A 20191-nucleotide genomic window follows, 5' to 3' on the forward strand; every position below is an offset into this window, starting at 1 on the left:
CTATTACCGGGAGAAGATCTTGATGCTTTTTTGACTAATTTAAAATGTACTGCAAGAGCAAGTGCCTGGCGTACAGCGAGATGGCCTTTCCATTTGTCCCCTTTATTGTCTGGTGATGTCAATTTACTACTACTAAATTGAGAAAAATCCTAATTTTAAAACTTTCAGTATTCACAGAAGGCATTTAGGAGTCCTAAAGTTAGTAGTCCTAACTTTACTACTACTAAATTGAGAAAAATCGTAGTTTTAGGACTTTCGATATTCACAGAAGGCATTTAGGAGTCCTAAAGTTAGGAGTCCTAACTTCTGTGAATACCAAAATGAGTAAGTTCATTCTGTGAATACCAAAAGTAGTAAGTGCATTCTGTGAATGCCAAAAGTATTAAGTTCATTCTGTGAATACCAAAAGTAGTAAGTGCAATCTGTGAATACCAAAAGAGTAGTAAGTTTAGGATTGAGTCTTAAGTTCATTCTGTGAATCGGGCCCCATGTTATTTTCCCCCAGTGTAGGAAATGTCCTGCAAAGTCGACTTTGGTGCTGTGGGCACTGATAAGTATTAATCTAAATCAGTTTTACATATTAAGCAACCCCTAGGTTTCCCCTTGAAGTCCCAGGGGTGGGGGTTCCCTTAATTACAAGTAGGGCCCTTATAAATTATGTTATATAAACCCTGGTGAGGGAGGAATTGCCTGTTTAATTTTCCCATTGTAGTAACTTGGCCTTATAGGCTAACATGGCAATATTTTATGGATGCCTAACTATTGCTAGGAAAGTATAAACATTCATTTTAAGACTTAACAGAATGATATTGATAAATCCAACAGATTGCTCTTGTTGAATTTATTCTAACTTATACAGAAAAAAAGTTAAAACACGTTCTTGTTTGTAAGCCAAAATCCAGCCTATCTGCAGTCTTCCCTGGTTCGTCAGTGTTAACAGGTTTAGCAAGACTACCTTGATTAGGTGATAAGTGACTATCCAGGGGAGAGACTATCTGCCGGAGAGAACTCTGCAGCTATATAGGAATGCCAGGGGAGAGCGGTCGTACAGAATGAGGCATCACAGGAGGATAGGACAGGCACAAAACCCCCTACCCTCAATACCCTGTGCTCCAACCAACAAGAAGGCTTGAAGGAAGCAATTTCCAGATGTTAGGGGGAGGAGAGCTATGAAAATGAGTCACACCAAGAGTTGGTTTAGTTAGCTCTTACTGCTCTGCTGAGATTTCACCCTTGATAGATTTTGGAGGAATAGTGCTGCCCTACACAAGAAGATGCCAGGAAGTGGTCATGCACCTGGGTGGCACCCTGCATCCAAATGGTCAGGGATGCCCCCCTCTTGATGCCCAGAGGGGGGCACTGAAACTACAAGAAGAATGAGGATTGTTCTACTGGAAACCTGATCTACACCCAATGGCCTGCCTGGTGAAGACTGCCCCTGCTGCACCGTCTGAGACTACAGCTCTGAGGACTTTGCCTTGATTCAAGGAGTAGTAAGGGGTAGAGTCCCTGCAGATACAGGTTAATACAGCTTGATTGGCCATTCTCCATCCAGAGCACCCCTCCTGCAGTGCATCTACTGGTGTTTTCAGAGGTTACCAAGTGCATTGTGGGAAGTGAAGTCCAGGCCTGCCAAGGATCATCTAGGAGATTCCAGACCTTTGGATTTGTGATTTGGATACTTGGAAGCAAATGGAAATGTAAATGTTTTCGTACTTGTATAGCGCGCAGCTCCCCTGAATGGGTTTCCCGGCGCTTGTACAAATACCGCAAGGGAACCCTTCCTGGTTTTTCCCTGTGAAGTGTCCACTCCTGGGCACCCCCATGGTGAAACAAGGCATCCCTCGCGTTGTGGGGGCCATTGTGGAGACTAAGCAAGCTATTGCCCAGAGTTGCAGCGTGGGACCCATGATCAGAATAGGCACTGAGGCGAGAGAATATCCAGTCAGAGGAATTTATGAGCCCGAGACCCGTCGAGGCGGGAATCGAACCCTGGTCCCTGGCCAGAGCTCTGCATCAAGGTCTGCCTGCTCTAACCATTGAGCCACACTTCTCCACAGGAAGGACCTCAAAAGGTTTGGGAAACGTTTTGGAAAAAGTTCCAGGAGGTGAGCGACCGGACGGCAAAAGCCAAGCTGGCCACCTTCAACCACGGTCCAGCCTTGATTTCAGGTTCATCCCACTGAAGATCTCCTGAGGTCCAACTACCAGAGTTTGATGAGGAGCTCCCTGAAAGTGAAGCGAAATGCCCTCACTGAATCTGGACTCGTGGAGACCAGAAATGCCCTCTGTGGAAAAAGCTCCATAAAATTTTCTAAGTGCAAAGGTAACTTTTTGACTGAGGCCTTCCATGTGGGGCATCTGAGCAGAGCTCCATTGTGGACAGCTTCAAACTTTGACTTTGCCCCGATCAAGCGTGACTAGATGCCCAGAAGTGGCGCTTTTGGTTTGTAAGCTTAAGAAAGTGTTTATTCTTTAAAAATTAATATTTCCAACACCCTACAGTGGATTCTGGTCACTTTGGTGTCATTTTAAATATTTCATATTTTTAAAATTGGTGTGGGATTTTTATTGTTTGTTGTGTCTTTTGGCCATACTAGTGAATGCAATGTGTGTCATGATAACACATAATATTCCCATTCATAATTTAGTTAGTAGACTTATCTCAAAGTTGTGCTAGGCGTTTTCCCCGCTGGGTGCTGAAGATCCTTGAATCGTATAGGATCGTGACAAGGTCAACTCGTCATAAGCACAGTGCAGGTAAAGCCCATGACGAGTTGACCTTGTCATTAGCATGGAAGGGGTTAAGAATCCATTAATAAATAAGGATATTACATAAATGTTATAAAATACACTTTGCTATCCTAAAAAATGACCTTCATAGTGATATTTGATACAATGAGTTTGATACTCACAGCGACTTAAAGAAGAGAAATACATATCTGCTGTCCCTTGAGTGCCCATGGGACCCATATAAGAGCATTCAGTGGGATAGCGAAAATGTGTTACATTGATAAAAGAATATCCATTCCCTACCAGTCCTAATCACAAATGTAAAGAATTTCAGAAAACAATTGTAAAATTAGCAAAAATGCCTTGAATCCTTATAGGGCTCATGATGGGAGCCATGTAAGATTAACAGGGAAGCCTACACAAATTAATTGATTTCATTAATGAAATGATTGCCATTGCCTAAAGACTACCACAAATAAAGCAGCAGAAAACCTAGGCAAAAACAAGAAAAAAGAGAAAAAATGTCTGTGCTGGCAATATAAGGCTTTCATATTAGCAAACAGTGGGCAATAATCAACCATCTGAGGCATACAATGATATCACAAAATCATGGACAAAAATATTGCTTGGCAAGGAACAGGCGGCATGAATAATGAAGAGGAAACTGCTACCAATTAGGAACACTTGTTTATGACATGGTGAACGAGCAAATATCTTGACAAGGAAGAAGAAGGTATTGAGAACAATGAGGAAATGTCACCCTGGTCCGGACTCTCCTTCTTTTCCCACTGCCCACAAAACACAGGCAGCATTGTTGTGGTAAGGATCACAAAATAGGGCTAGGCTCATTGCTATATGAAATTCCCAAGATCAGGCCACTTTGTATAATGACATGCCATTTGCTGTAAACCTTTTATCGAAAATACACCATTCCTCTGGAGGCCTGGGAACAATAAAACCGGACTGGCTGTTGTTTGCGATGCTTATATTTGTTTGCACTTTTTTAAGGGTGATATGTGTCCTCATACCAAATATTGCATTGATAACACATTCCATGCTAAAATATAGCATGCAAATATGGATTTGTGTTTGCTTAATTTTACTGTAATTTTGTGTCATTACTCAAATGTGAATTACTCAATTTTTGCAAACCACTAATTACCCATTAGGCCCCCAAAAGTAAAGAGCACAGTGCAAGAGCAATAAATCCAACCAAAAGATAAAAAAAGAAGAATTATATGCCCAAGTCTTTACCAAAAAGAAGGATTCACTAGTGGTGCCTGTCCTTCCTCAAACCTCAGCCCATCAAAAACAAGTACCTTGATAAAAAAATAGAACTGGGGGGGGATATTAGCAAAAACTTGCGATAATTATCACAAAATGCGCTTAGCGCGTTTTTTTTATCGCCGCCTATCGCAGGATATTATCACGGAGATACGCTATTAGCAATGTTTATCTCTAATGCGATAAAATATCCAGCGATAGCGGCTAAATGCGTGAATATTGCTTGGAAATCCGGCTATATTAATGCATTAATGCCATGGTGGACTTAGCCTGACAATCCACCTCCCATTGAACAAACAGGTAAGTCATGGTTTTAGCAGGTGTTAAATTCTAGCGATTATCGCGCTTAGCGTGACTTTTTTCATCGCTTCCCCCGCGTTGCTAATAGGGGGAAGTTGTGTTAGCGACTGTTTTCAGTTGCCTTTAGTTGGGAACGCCTACCTTGCATGTCATTAGCGATAATTATCGCTCATATGCAAGGCGACAGGATAATCAGCCGCTGTCATCAGAAACTTGTCGCTAATGCCTGTTAGCGACAGCTTGCTGACAGTGCGATTAAAAAATTGTTGCTTTAGTGGCAAAAAGTGCTTCTGAAGCGGCGATAAGGTCCTTGGTAATATGCCCCTGTATTTTCCTAATTTTCTCAAATCATCAAAGGATGCCACAGAGATTGTTGACAATGAATGAGGGAAGCTTTCCCTCCAGTATCCAATTCTACAATGAGCAAGGAAGGCAACAGGGAACAGGGAGGGGTCGGAAAGATGGGAAGTTGCTGCTTAGGTACAAGAGAATTTCACTCTATTGAATTTCCCAATTAAAATAAAGTAATTAAATAGATAGTTGAATAACTTTCACACTATTTTTTTAATGGGGCTTCGATAAAGAAAGAATGCACACGAAATACATTTCATTCAGTTACCGATGCCAGAGGACACAAAAAAGTATATACAACCACTCACGCTTTTAACGATGTCAGTGCACTAATCTTCTTGTTCTTCTTGAATCGTATTAGGTGTTGTGCTGTTATTGTATAATATTATGCATTTCACGTCACAAAGCATAAATGCCCAATGTAATGAGAGATTCCAAAATATTAGGAAAATGCAGATTTTGTTTTATTTTAAAGGATACAGCTTTGTGGCGTAATTAGCTTGTTAAACTAAGCACTGGGTCCTCAGGTGACATGGAGTCATCTGGGAACCATGGAGATTACATTTCTTCCCCTGCTCGTTTGTTGTTTACGTCTTCACGCCCATGACCTCTTCTACGGTCTTTCTTCAGCCCTCCTGTTTTTTTAGCTGCTGCTAATTGATACTCTCAAGATTACCTGCTCACAGATAAATGTATCGTGTACTCGCATTGGCCGGATATTAAGAATTGTTTCTGAGTCCAGGTTAAAGGGAAGTCAGTGATAAATGTTGCCTCCTGTGGGCTGCCATACACTATGAATCCTATTTTCAGCACTGGGGTCTGTACCTTTTCTTCTGAAGCAATGCGTTTTAACTGATTACGTTTTATATTTACTTTACTGTTGAATGCAGTCGTGTTTTTATTATATAGGGGACACCTACTTACTTACTTTTGAAGCGGAAGGCATCACTCACGCTGTAGCCTATCAGCCCAGCAGCGCACCGGCCTCCCAGCCCACCTCTCGCCGCACCCGCTTCGCGGGTGCCGCTTCGCTGGTGGGCGCTGGTAGAGGCAACATCTTCAAGGACCAACGCAGGACGCCGGTGGCAAGGCGGTAAGGGGCGCGAGGAACCAGCGGGGCTGCGAGTGTGCGGGGACTTCATTTCCCAGAAGTCCCTGCAAGACCAAGGAAGAGCTTCCGGTCCGCTCTCCCTGCTGGCCCGCCCCCCGCCCATCAAAGCCAGTTAAAAGCCCTCCTCTTCCTCTACCCTGTGGGACACCTACTTACTTACTTTTGAAGCGGAAGGCATCACTCACGCTGTAGCCTATCAGCCCAGCAGCGCACCGGCCTCCCAGCCCACCTCTCGCCGCACCCGCTTCGCGGGTGCCGCTTCGCTGGTGGGCGCTGGTAGAGGCAACATCTTCAAGGACCAACGCAGGACGCCGGTGGCAAGGCGGTAAGGGGCGCGAGGAACCAGCGGGGCTGCGAGTGTGCGGGGACTTCATTTCCCAGAAGTCCCTGCAAGACCAAGGAAGAGCTTCCGGTCCGCTCTCCCTGCTGGCCCGCCCCCCGCCCATCAAAGCCAGTTAAAAGCCCTCCTCTTCCTCTACCCTGTGGGACACCTACTTACTTACTTTTGAAGCGGAAGGCATCACTCACGCTGTAGCCTATCAGCCCAGCAGCGCACCGGCCTCCCAGCCCACCTCTCGCCGCACCCGCTTCGCGGGTGCCGCTTCGCGGGTGCCGCTTCGCGGGTGCCGCTTCGCTGGTGGGCGCTGGTAGAGGCAACATCTTCAAGGACCAACGCAGGACGCCGGTGGCAAGGCGGTAAGGGGCGCGAGGAACCAGCGGGGCTGCGAGTGTGCGGGGACTTCATTTCCCAGAAGTCCCTGCAAGACCAAGGAAGAGCTTCCGGTCCGCTCTCCCTGCTGGCCCGCCCCCCGCCCATCAAAGCCAGTTAAAAGCCCTCCTCTTCCTCTACCCTGTGGGACACCTACTTACTTACTTTTGAAGCGGAAGGCATCACTCACGCTGTAGCCTATCAGCCCAGCAGCGCACCGGCCTCCCAGCCCACCTCTCGCCGCACCCGCTTCGCGGGTGCCGCTTCGCTGGTGGGCGCTGGTAGAGGCAACATCTTCAAGGACCAACGCAGGACGCCGGTGGCAAGGCGGTAAGGGGCGCGAGGAACCAGCGGGGCTGCGAGTGTGCGGGGACTTCATTTCCCAGAAGTCCCTGCAAGACCAAGGAAGAGCTTCCGGTCCGCTCTCCCTGCTGGCCCGCCCCCCGCCCATCAAAGCCAGTTAAAAGTCCTCCTCTTCCTCTACCCTGTGGGACACCTACTTACTTACTTTTGAAGCGGAAGGCATCACTCACGCTGTAGCCTATCAGCCCAGCAGCGCACCGGCCTCCCAGCCCACCTCTCGCCGCACCCGCTTCGCGGGTGCCGCTTCGCTGGTGGGCGCTGGTAGAGGCAACATCTTCAAGGACCAACGCAGGACGCCGGTGGCAAGGCGGTAAGGGGCGCGAGGAACCAGCGGGGCTGCGAGTGTGCGGGGACTTCATTTCCCAGAAGTCCCTGCAAGACCAAGGAAGAGCTTCCGGTCCGCTCTCCCTGCTGGCCCGCCCCCCGCCCATCAAAGCCAGTTAAAAGCCCTCCTCTTCCTCTACCCTGTGGGACACCTACTTACTTACTTTTGAAGCGGAAGGCATCACTCACGCTGTAGCCTATCAGCCCAGCAGCGCACCGGCCTCCCAGCCCACCTCTCGCCGCACCCGCTTCGCGGGTGCCGCTTCGCTGGTGGGCGCTGGTAGAGGCAACATCTTCAAGGACCAACGCAGGACGCCGGTGGCAAGGCGGTAAGGGGCGCGAGGAACCAGCGGGGCTGCGAGTGTGCGGGGACTTCATTTCCCAGAAGTCCCTGCAAGACCAAGGAAGAGCTTCCGGTCCGCTCTCCCTGCTGGCCCGCCCCCCGCCCATCAAAGCCAGTTAAAAGTCCTCCTCTTCCTCTACCCTGTGGGACACCTACTTACTTACTTTTGAAGCGGAAGGCATCACTCACGCTGTAGCCTATCAGCCCAGCAGCGCACCGGCCTCCCAGCCCACCTCTCGCCGCACCCGCTTCGCGGGTGCCGCTTCGCTGGTGGGCGCTGGTAGAGGCAACATCTTCAAGGACCAACGCAGGACGCCGGTGGCAAGGCGGTAAGGGGCGCGAGGAACCAGCGGGGCTGCGAGTGTGCGGGGACTTCATTTCCCAGAAGTCCCTGCAAGACCAAGGAAGAGCTTCCGGTCCGCTCTCCCTGCTGGCCCGCCCCCTGCCCTTTACGCCCCCTACTTAATAACATCTTACTCCCGCAGCGCGGGACGCAGCACGGGCGAAGACTGGGCAAAGACAGGGCCGTTTGAGGCCGTTCGAGGACGGCAGAGGACGGCCCCGGCCCTGTCACCCTGTACTTTACTTCGTTCCCGCAGGCCCCCACGACTTCTGACGTACATCACTGAGAATCCCAAAACTAGAAGCACGTCTAAGAAAGCTACACTGGTGACACAAGTGACCGGTCCTATAGACCTTTTCATATCCAGGGTAAACGACACCATTGATAAGAGTATTATCCTACTGGAGAAAAGAGTCTCCTTGGACCTCATGCAGGCCAAACGATCCTCGCTCGGCTCACTTGCCACCGCAAATTCCCCTGCTCACCAGGTTGCTAATAATTGCTCTTTACCACTGCCACTAACTATCGTTCCTACGATGACTGTTCCAAATTCTGTAGATTTATCCGTAACCCAAACAGACTCTGATCAATCATATGTCGACCTTGAAGCAACCCCAGACTTAGAAGCCTGCCAATCACCGACTGAAAAATTAGACCAGAGTGCCATTAGTAATCCCTTACTACCTGATCCAGTAACGACCTTAGAACCAACAAAAACAAGGAAAAACACCTCCACCCTCCCTAAGGCAATGCCAATTATCAAGGAAAAACCTAAAACAAAAACAAAGAATCATAATCTGATCACGCCCACCCCAAACTCCTCGGCAGGTATCCCCTGTTGGGTGGAAAACATGGTCATGGACCTAAAATCAGACCTTGAAGCTAATATTACAGCACAGATCAAACCCCTAATATCAAAGTTGGACAGACTTACGTCACTAATCAATACGAAATGCAGTTGTAAGGCAAGCGGGAATGGTCCCGCTCCAACGCACGGGGCAAAGGAAATACTCCCAAAAAAACCATCTAGTCTCAAACAAATAACAGGTATAACAAACAAGCCTCACACTTCACCAACCAGAAAAGCGGCAGTAACACAACCCCTAGCTAAAAAAGGGAGTAATCTAGATGCCCCCCAAGACATTCCGGTCGCGGTAGATCTCCCCCCTGCTACACAAATAGGTCCAGCAGGTCAAACTAAAACAAACAACCGACAAACAAAAGGAAATACCACCATTCCAGCAGAGACCCCCTCCCTAGAAAAACCACCAGAACTGAAGACCAAGCAGTCTCGGCCCAAAATAATCAATTTACCCCCGGAAGCTTCTCCCTTCGTGGTGGTGTTAACAGCTGTTCCCCCACTGAAGGAGGGTGTAAGAGAAACTTTCGCGGAGCTGAGGAACAAATGCGCCCAGTGGCTCCAACTCCACAAACCCTTACCCGCTCACATCAGGGGTGATATCTTCTCCGCACGCAGAGGAGATTGGGTTGGCAGAAGCACGAAGGCAATAGCGGGAGATGTCATCAGCATCAAATTTAGGGAGATAGGGGCATCAAATTATATCTGCAATTCACCCAACAGAGGACCAGCCACCCAAATAAATCCCCTTCCCTTGTCCTATTTCCTACCCCCATCTTCAAGGCAAAATTTTCCCTCTCCCGCACTCCCATTAAACACTGGGCCTATAAATTCCTCTGAATACAATATGTATCAATACCAGCAGCACCCACACTTGCCACGATTCCCACAAATTCCACAACAATCAGTTTTCCAGTGGCAACCACCCGCCCAACTTCCTCAACCTATACACCTTGCTACCCAACCACCTGCTCATCCTCCTCAATACCCATATCATACCACCCAACAGTGGTGGCAACCCCAGCAATCCACGCAACACAACACTCACCTATGGCAGCAGCCGCGGCAAGGACGGTTTCCCCCATTCAACCCACTAGGCCTTAATCACCAAGGCAGAGATAGGGACGAATGGAGTGGACAGGAACACTGGAGAAAGTACAGTGACCCCACACGTTGGGATAGCTGGAATGGCATACAATTAGCAAACAGGTATAGCGCCTTGGAGTGCGTCGATTGACTACCACAACCACAAGAACACTCCCAAATCCACACAGACCTATCGGAACCCACGGTCTCCCCATTAGTCCCTCCAGACCCAGAGATTCCTCCAGCCCCAGAGATCTTTAACGAATCAAAAAGAGTAAAAAGCTCAAGGGACAGTCCAACAATCCTGAGCCTGATCTCGTGGAACATCGCTGGACTAAGGACAAAAATAGAGGATGGGACAATCATGCACCACATGCATAATCACCAAATAATATGCATACAGGAGACATGGTCATTACAAGAACATCACCTGCAGGGGTACAAAACGTACTCCTCTCTCGCGCAGTCGGGACACACAGGTAGACCAAAGGGAGGTCTGTGCATCTATGTAGCCAACACTATCCAAAACGCTAAAATAAAGGTTATAGAACTGGCATCTAATTTGCAGATCCTTGGTCTTTTCCTCCAGAAAAAAGAGTCAATGGTTATCATTAATTTTTATAACAACCTGGATGAACTGGACTTTGAGGGAGTCCTGGCCCACCTCCACGAAAAATTAACTACTCTCAGAATGAAACAAGGAGAAAGAGGCCCGGCCGCAATAATATGGGCAGGCGACTTCAATCTTCACGCCTGTACCCAACCAAAAAGAAAATGTCCTGGCATGGTGACAGAAGATGGCCTCTCACTCACCCATTTCTTGCATAACAAAATGGGTAGACAAATGAATGATCTCCTATCCGACCTGGATCTCCAGATAGTAAACACTCTGGACTATGGGGATAACTCACTTGCACCTACTTATATAGGAAGAGGCTACAAAACCACGGTAGACTTCATAATTATATCAACATCCTTACAACTAAGAATAAAAAACTTTGAAGTCAAACCGAATCCTCAAAGTGACCATGCAATATTAACCTTGGAAGTCTCACTAAACTATCAACAATGTTCTCCAGTAATAATAGCCAATGCATTGACCCAGGAAAATATCAATATGGATAAAGTAAACGGGTACTCAATAAAATGGGGAAGGATAAACCCAGAGGAACTCACCAAAGAGTTAATAAGATCAGTCTATCCCCAAATCAAAATTTGTTTGGACATAGCAACTAAGGACGTGGAGCTTCTAAATAACTTTGCCCAAATTATGGACAAACTAAAGGTTTTACTCACAAAAACACAAAAATCCGGTCCATCCCGGCCCAAAGGCTGGTTCAACCAAGAGTGCACTAAGGCTCATACAAAATTGAAGCTAGCCTTAAACAAAAACGAAAGGGATCCCCGCACAATAGCCACCCTCAGAAGTGAATATCACAAAATTAGGAAAAAGAGGAAAGAGGAACTGAAGCAAGCGCTGTGGCATGAACTCCACACCAGTGCCCAAGAAAAAAACTCTCAAGCCTTCTGGAGAATTATAAGAACTCCTTTCTTGGCAGACGACACTTGCCCAAAAATCGAAGCTGCTATAGACGCTGCAACTTGGGTATCACACTTTACCAGCATCTTCCAAAAACCAACCTCTGATCAAGAGACGGAAGAGGAGGAAAAAACATTCCTACCATACCCTATAGACATAAATTTTGAAATCTCTGAGATTCTTGTGGCATTGAACTCAACCAAAAAAGGAAAAGCTCCAGGGCCGGACGGAGTCCCGGCAGACTTTTTTAAACACCAAACAGAACTTTGGGCACCGATTTTAACAAGGGTCTGCACCGCTACGGCAAAATTAGGAATTCTGGAGTCATGGACAAGGTCCATCATGGTGCCGATATTTAAAAAAGGTAACCGTATGGACCCTGCCTGCTATCGCCCAATTTCTTTGCTGGACTCACTGGGAAAAATAGCAGGAAGAGTGATTTTAGAAAGACTTCAGGACTGGGCGGAAGAGAGAGGCATCCTATCCGACCTTCAATTTGGATTTAGAAAAGGACTAGGTACTGTGGAACAAGCCCTAAATTTATCGATAATGTTTGGAAAATATGTGCATGCAAAGAAAGCAAAACTTTACATGACCTACGTAGATTTGTCCGCGGCTTTCGACTGCGTCTCCCATACAAAATTGTGGTCCCTTTTAGCACAGATGGGGGTAGATCCATCACTCCTGAACTTTTTAAGGGAACTCTATTCCAATCCATCCGCAAGAGTCCGCTACGGGACAAAGGGGGAACTGACGGCGTCTTTTAGAGTAGAGCGTGGGGTCAGACAAGGATGTGTCCTGGCACCCTTCCTTTTCTCCCTCTATACCAACAACTTGGAGGTCGAGCTCCTGAAGGGTGCCCGTGATCTTCCACTGGCCAAACATCGCCCGATCCCCACTCTACTCTACGCGGACGACGCCGTCCTCCTAGCACAAACCCCCCGTGAACTCCAAAGGTCCCTTAATAGATATTCGCAGTTCATGAGAACCCTTGACCTTCATATAAACGTAAAAAAGACTTTCGTAATGAAGGCTGGGGTTGGGAGGAAACAGCAAAACTCCATCTACCTTGGCAGCCAAAAAATAGACTCTACAAATGAATACTGCTATCTGGGAGTCATGATAGATAATAAACTCTCCTGGAAACCAGCAGTAGAAGCCAGAAAACATTGTTTTAAAAGAGCATTAGCCGCATTGGTGTCGTTTACACAAAAACTAGGAAAACGTCCGCCCAGGGAATTGATAACCATATACAAAGCTAAATGTCAATCTACAGCTTTATATGGAGCAGGACTATGGGGCCATACGGATGTCACCTCTCTGCAAATTGCAGAAAACAAGTTTTTCAGATTCCTCTTATCCGCCCCCAAAAGTTCCTCGACTTACGCCTGCCACTTAGAATTGGGGGCACCATATATCGAAGATCTTGCCAAAATTCAACCACTCCTCCTTTGGCGACGTATCTGGGCGTCAGATAAAAACGACATTACAAAAACAATACTGGCGGATGCAATGTCTCTGGACTACGTTTTAAAAATTAAATGGCTGGCCTATATCCGGACCTTTCTCTTTGACCTTGGAATAGAAAAATATTATTCAAACCCCGAAAAAATTGGAGAACTCTCAAAAAATAATTTTAAAAAACGAGCCTTGGACCATCTGGGTAATCTAAGACTACAAATAGAAGCTGGGAAACAGTCGGTGCAGCACGCAATAATGGTTCAATCTACCCTTTTAATGCAGCCCTATTTAAACCTTGACATTGGTACCTTCGAACGATTTCTCCTGATAAGATTCAGACTGAACATATTTCACAAACTGGTAGCTTTCCCAACGCCAAACGTTTGGGACCCAAATCCACTTCCATGTCCATGCGATGGGATATCAGGTCAAACCACCCTTCATACTGTTCTGTTCTGCAAATTTTATCAGGAACACCGCAAACTTTGGTTACTAACTCTTTTAAAATCTTGGGGTCTTAGACAATGCCGAGTAGCCATGTTGAGCTTGCAGCTTTTGGATACCGAAGCCACATGTTACCATGTTCTTAACTTTCTGAAATGTATATATGGACACAGGAAAAACCTTTAATTATAATAGTACTGTATAAATTACCGAAACTCCTTTTTGCTGTTTTTAAGTAATCTGTAATTATATTTCACTGAAGATTTTTTATCTGTACTGCTTTTATGGATCTTTAAAATCCGAATAAAGTTTATTATAAAGTTATATTGTATAAAATCGACATATAAATAATGCCTGGTTTTATGAGGTTGGCGATACTGGTGGAAGGTTTACGATTTGCCTGTTCTTTATCGCCAGTCCATTGGCTGCAAGGTATTCAAGGGTCCACACCGCCTTTTAACGTGGATAAAATGCATCATATACCAAACCAAAGTGAAATTGAATTTAAGCTATATACGACCTGGCACGTTCATAGGTGCACAATGCACAGAGGGGCTGACAAGCTTATGGCACACTTTGCTTACAGAAGGGCACGGAGCAATTTTTTTTTATATGCATCTTCTGTATATCTTAATATCCCCTGCTTACTGTTGGCAGGGCGGTGAAACACCAGTGCGATCAATCTGTTGCAGAGAACTCATTATTTATGTGAAAAAGATTAAGACCTTTTATTATTATTAATAATAATAATAATAATACGTGTTTATATAATGATCATATCATATGTCTACCATATTTCTGTACTCTGTTCAACAGGAGAATACTATTACCCAACTTAGTGGTATACAATGCCGTGTCCTCCAAAGGATAAAAGGCTGAGCCATCTGCTGGGATTCCCGCTTGTGAACTACAGGTCACCTCGTATGGCAGAGGTAAACATTTAGCTCGGTGTATACTTCCTGGGAGGAGTTATTTTATTTATTCCAATTTACGACACAGAAAAACAAGAGAACATTTCCAGTAGTAATGTGCTGCAGAATTAAAATTAGAGTGGTAAATTGAACAATGACCAGCACTACACATTTTTGACAAATGGGCATAGAGCCAAAATCAGCAGCTGCTGGATTATGAAACTGCCTGGGAGCCCAACGTTCATTTGCTCCCACTTTTTCTTTTTCTGGGACACCACCGTGTAATAGGCCTTCAGAGACTTGTCATTTCCTTGTGCAAGTAGGTGCACATTACGCAAGGCATATAGTATTTGCATGGGGTGTGAGCCATCGCAAAAATAAGGGAACGCCCCTGCCCTTTCAGGGGTGTTGTATTGTTGATGCAGAAGCAAAGGCAAACAGGCTTGTGGGAGGAGCACTAGCTGTGTACCACCTACAAAGCGCGGAGCAGATAGTTCCCGGAATTGTGCCTTTTTATAGGGGAACAGGGAGCCCCTGGGAGCTCATTAACAGTTCGCCTGCTTGTAGATTAGGTACACACTGCACCAATCTGTGGCTGAGGGTGGTTCCCGCCACCTGTTTGGTCTGACAGATGGAATGGCTGTTAAAAAATGCCTTCATGACTTTCAGTGCTGTGCAGTCCCTGAATTTGCACCTGCCCTGGCTATAGTAATGTTTTTTGTTATTAAGACTCACGTTGTCCTTGTCTGTTGTTGGCACACAAAATCAGGGTGCACCCCGGTGTCGCACAGTAGAGTGTCTTTATTCACTTTTAATTAACAATCCACATGTTTGCATTATTTAATAAATGTTACCACCAACGCTTGAACCGTTCGCATGAAAATTATATTTCCCAATTGGTCATTCAGCCATTCAGTCCTCAGTGCCTTTGTGAAAAGTATCCTGTGTGCTGGAAATGTACTGCAATAACACCTAAAAAGATTACCGTGCTTGAAAAAAAGTACTCCATAAACATATCTATGCTGGTGCCACACCTCCTAAGCAAGTACGAGGAAGGTCTGCTTGTGTTCATGAGCATGACCAGGGCAAAATATGCCTTTCAGCCGTAATTTGACAGTCTATGATTGGAGAGAGCCTCTCCAGGCATGACGGATGGTCCAAGAAAAGGGGAAGGAGGGAAATGTTGCAGGTTATGTGCTACTTTGTGCATTCTTCAGTGGTTACACCAACATGGGGGATGACTGGAGCTTGGGATCAACACCTTTTACAGTGGATACACTGGGACTAATGACCCTTCGGTGTGAGTCCTGCTTCATTAGATGCTTAGGTGCTGTAAGAACAAGAGGGGCAACGAGAAGATCACACATGGATAGGTATTAGTAGGACTAGGACCCAAAGACTGCAGAGAAAGAGCCTCCAAGGGAGCTTCCGGTTTGGGGATTACCTCTTTGCAGTTATCCCCGTATAAACCACTCCACTGGCCCCCGACCTGCCCGCCCTGAAGCTGAAGGTTGCTGAAGCTCACTGAAATTGACCGGGACACCTACAGAAGCATGGCTGCTGAACCAAACAGGCATCCTACCTGCTGGATCCATAATCGCGGTGGCCCGGGTACTGCCTGGATCGCAGGATCTCCTTGTTGCCCAGCTGAACGGCTGCAATCCAGCAGGACCTCACCCAGGCCTCAGCGGAGTGGCTGACGAGTCGCTACTGGCTAATGAAGATCCCCCTGCAGCCTGTAGCACTGCAGCTCCGTCCTGCCTGGATCACGCTCGAAGGACTGCGGCCGATAACTCCGGGCGCCCCCCAGCTCTCCGACGGACTCTCACTGTATGTCTCGCTGCCTGGAGCCCGGAGGCCCAGAAACAAACACCGATCACCAGGCCAGTGCGTGACCTCTGACCCCCGGCTGCAAGCTCTCGTCGAACTCCCCTTGGAGCCTGAGTCTCTAGGCGGCTTCCCCCCTGTCAGCGCTTGCGCAGATTAGATTGTCGCTCGCTCGTGCAGGACAAGAGGTGGATGAATGAGGAATATCGCCTTCAGTACTTTTTGGACGAATACTGGCTGTTGATTGCCTGGACCCAAAATGGTGGCGCCTCGCCATTACGAGGATCTCTGTTTCCCTTCATTACTGTCACCGCATACTAGATTGGTGCTCGTTCTGGACCAGAGGTGGGTGAACGAGAATCTTTGTTATTAATATGAATATGGGTGAGTGAGAAATATTGCGGCTTATACGAAAACGGGCCAATGGCTGCCTGACCCTAAGATGGTGGCTCTACGAGGACATTGTAATTGCATCCTATTGCCTGACCTTATAATGGCGGCATACTATACCAACATGACCACTCCACTCCTGCTAACCTTTAAAATCGCCACTATATCTAACAGCTTCTCAAGCCCCGTAAATTGCTGAGGCCATGAAACCACCCCAAAGGCTCATAAACCTGTCTCCCTAGTGCCTCACAAACCTGTCTCCCTAGTGCTTCTGCTGCGCTGCCCTGGAACAGGACCCCAGCACCCCCTGTGCTCCGGTGAGCTCTGACGCCTACTGGTTTCTGTCCGCCTTGTCATCGCCCAGGTCCGAGGCCTCACGACTAGACTAGTTTCTCAGCTCTCCACTGCTCTCCACTGCTCTGCCAGCTCTTTCAGCTCTTATTTTTGGCAGGTCACTTAGTCCAAAAGAATTCTACATTTCTGTGATTATAGGTCTAATAATTATACCCCTTTTTTCTGTTTGAAATCTATATTCCAAAAGTCTCTCTTGCTCAGAAAAAAACAGTTCTGTCCTCCCTGGTCCAGCCACACACCAGGAGGTTGAGGGAGCATTGTGCAGGCCATACACAGCGTATTCAGGTGCTAGTGACAACTCCTCCCACCACTCTAACCCAGGAAGACTCTTCAGGATATTCAGGGCAAACCTCAGCTCCCTTTGTGTGAGTGTCTCTCCACCAAAATATGTATTTTTGAATTCTGAGTTTTGGGAACCTGAACCCCAAATTTCTATCTCTTACTAACTGAAAGTTACACATGTAAAATGTTACAAGGGAGCTGCAATGATACCCTATAGGAGAGACAGCATTTCAATTGTGAAAAATGAAACTGGCAGTATTTAACTATCATGACATGTAAATTACACTATTACATGTCCTTCCTTTTACATACACTGCACCCTGCCCATGTGGCTACCTAGGGCCTACCTTAGGGATGACTAACTTGTAAAAAAAGGGAAGGCCAGGTCCAGGGAAGTGGGTGCACTTGCCAGGTCGACATGGTAGGTAAAAACTGCGAGCGCAGACACTGCAGTGGCAGGTCGAGACACATTTGAAAGGCTACTTGTGTGGGTGGCACAACCAGTGATGCAGGCCCAAAAGTAGCATTTGATTTACATTCCCTTGGCACACATGTGCACAATACGACGGACTTAGTAGTAAATAAAATATGGCAATCATGGATACACCAATCAATAACACAATTTACATGGAGAGCATATGCACTTTAATACTGATTAGCAGTGAGAAAGTGCAGAGAGCCCTAATGCCAGGAAAACCGGAGGGCAAAAGCAAAAGGTTTGGGAATGAACATGTCAAAAATGCCTGTTCCAACACGATCTCTTCCAAATTCTAAGAAAGTTAGGTTTTAGGGAGAAAATCAAGGCTTTTGTGAGCATTATTTTCAGATTAATGTATTTTTTTAAACTAAGCAAGATAAGCACTCACATACAGAATGGTAAAGAGTTGCCCAAACCAACTAAGTTGTGTTACTGTAAAGAAGCTGCTTAAACATATCAAAAGTTGGAAACAGCAAATTACAAATTGGTGGAAATGCAGGGCCTGTGGAAGGTCACTATCATATACTTTAAACTTCCCTCACCCCTAGTTAACGATTGCTTTTCACCTCTCTAGGTCAATAGTCTTCTGTCACTGTAAACACCAGAGATCCATACTATACATGGACTAGTAAGCACAATATTGGAATTCTCTGTTAAAGAAATTAATTTTGGGTATCTTACTGTGAAATTAGAGTGTAAAAGTGACTGCCACATACCATGTTGTGTCATATGTGGTTTGAGAATCAGAGCAAATACGGCACCGCAATGCAATTCATACAGAACTTATATACCATGCAGGTGTTTGAAATGCGTGCCATACTATTGAGATGGAAAAGTAAGCAATACGTGCTTTGGAATGTTCTGGCTATTTTTACATTTTATAACACTGATTCTATGTTCTTTATAAATGCAGAGATTTCTTATGAAACAATCAATCAATCAATAAATCAAAGACATTTATAGAGCGCACTACTTACCCGTAGGGTCTCAAGGCGCTGGGGGGGGGGGGTGCCGTTACTGCTCGAACAGCCAGGTCTTCAACTTCTTCCTGAAGGAGAGGTGGTCTTGGGTCAGGCGCAGGTCGGTCGGGAGGGAGTTCCAGGTCTTGGCAGCCAGGTAGGAGAAGGACCTTCCTCCTGTAGTCGCTCTTCGGATGCGGGGGACGGCGGCGAGGGCGTGGTTGGCTGATCGGAGGTGGCGTTTGGGAGCGTAGAAGTTGATTCGGTTGTTGAGGTAGCTCGGGCCTTGGTCGTGTAGGGCTTTGTGTGCGTGGGTGAGGAGGCGGAAGGTGATTCTTTTGTTGACGGGGAGCCAATGCAGGTCTCTCAGATGTCCGGAGATGTGGCTGGTACGTGGGATGTCGAGGATGAGTCTGGCTGAGGCGTTCTGGATCCGCTGGAGTCTCTTCTGGAGCTTGGCGGTGGTACCGGCGTAGAGGGCGTTGCCGTAGTCCAGTCGGCTGGTGACGAGGGCCTGGGTGACCGTCTTCCTGGTCTCGGTGGGGATCCACCAGAAGATCTTCCATAGCATGCGCAGGATGTTGAAGCACGCCGAGGAGACGGTGTTGACTTGCCTGGTCATGGAGAGGGAGGAGTCCAGGATGAATCCCAGGTTGCGTGCGTGGTCTGTCGGTTTGGGTGCGGTGCCCAGGGCGGGGGGCCACCAGGAGTCGTCCCAGGCGGAGGGCGAGGAGCCCAGGATGAGGACCTCCGTCTTGTCTGAGTTCAGTTTCAGGCGGCTGGTCGTCATCCGCTCGGCTACCTCTTTCATCCCTTCGTGCAGATTGGCTCTGGCGGTGGCGGGGTCGTTGGTCAGGGAGAGGATCAGCTGGGTGTCGTCGGCGTAGGAGATTATGTTGAGGTTGTGTTGGCGTGCGATGGCCGCGAGGGGGCTCATGTAGACGTTGAAGAGGGTGGGGCTCAGCGAGGATCCTTGAGGGACGCCGCGGATGACTTCGGTGGCCTCTGACTTGTACGGTGGTAGGCGGACTCTCTGTGTTCTTCCGTCGAGGAAGGAGATGATCCATTCCAGAGCCTTCTCCTGGATTCCGACGTTGCTGAGGCACTGCACTAGGGTGCGGTGGCAGACAGTGTCGAATGCCGCGGAGAGGTCTAGAATTATGAGGGCCGCTGTTTCACCGTTGTCCATCAGGGCTCGGATGTCATCGGTGGCGGCGATGAGGGCGGTCTCGGTGCTGTGGTTGGCTCGGAAGCCAGACTGTGAGGGGTCGAGGGATCCATTCGTCTCAAGGAAGGCGGCCAGCTGCTTGTTGACGGTCGACGGTCTTCTAGAAACAAAATAGCAAAGATTCAGCAAATTCTATTCAAAATATAATTCATCACCGTTATTAACTTTGTCTTCCAGAAAGCGCAGCAACGTGATTGACTTTATTAACTCTGTTTTCTAACTCCTAGACTGAAATAGATTGAGTAAAACATATACAATATATCACTCCACAAGTCTATATGTGCAAGGTTTTAGTAATAAAGTTGTTCCTTATATATTCGCTGAATACAAGTAATGTTCTAAAGCTATACTTTAGTCTCATGTTAACCTTTTTTTCCTTATGAGTGCCTTTAGAAACAGTCCTCCGTAACAATGGAATATAAATCTCATATTTATGATGCAACATATAAAAAGGGGTGCTTTAGCATTTAATATATATCAGACCTTAAAAATGGGCACCACATTTGTGGTC

The sequence above is a fragment of the Lissotriton vulgaris genome, chromosome 3_2 (genome assembly GCF_964263255.1).
Source record: "Lissotriton vulgaris chromosome 3_2, aLisVul1.2, whole genome shotgun sequence".
Lineage (NCBI taxonomy): Eukaryota > Metazoa > Chordata > Amphibia > Caudata > Salamandridae > Lissotriton > Lissotriton vulgaris.